At 48.0% G+C, this 460-nt stretch overlaps 1 protein-coding gene across 1 annotated transcript in view; it reads right to left on the reverse strand.

Moving 5' to 3' along the window:
- The window catches only part of hm13 (histocompatibility (minor) 13), a gene marked incomplete in the record, with an annotated part of 21771 nt that overhangs the window by 17186 nt on the left and 4125 nt on the right, over window positions 1-460 (reverse strand).

Genomic DNA, 460 nt, shown 5'->3' on the forward strand with positions numbered 1-460 from the left:
ACCTGGACCTGGACCTGGACCAGGACCAGGACACCCTGATCTTCAACATGGAAACATGAGTGATAATCCAGAGAATTACAGATTATTTGTTTGGAGGTGAGTAAATATTTTCTCTGTTGTACAGGAAGTGAAGACACATGTGGGATTATACATCAGTTAATCTGGATTTATGTTCTCTAATCTGGAACCTGAAACGTGTCGAACACAAACACAGACCTGTCACCTCGTGTGTTCAGACATGGGGGTCCGCAGGCGGGACCACCTGTCTGGAGCTGAGAGGTGGAGTAGTAGTAGCTGAGAGTCCTCCTTAACACACAGTCTGAGCTGAGACTGTGGAGCTGTTCAGACTTGTAAAGGCTCCTCCCTGAACCAGCAGGTGTACAAACCTGCAGGGTGACTTCTGTCACACACACACACACACACACACACACACACACACACACACACACACACACACACA

This window comes from Austrofundulus limnaeus, unplaced genomic scaffold, assembly GCF_001266775.1.
Source record: "Austrofundulus limnaeus strain Quisiro unplaced genomic scaffold, Austrofundulus_limnaeus-1.0 Scaffold700, whole genome shotgun sequence".
Taxonomy (NCBI): domain Eukaryota; kingdom Metazoa; phylum Chordata; class Actinopteri; order Cyprinodontiformes; family Rivulidae; genus Austrofundulus; species Austrofundulus limnaeus.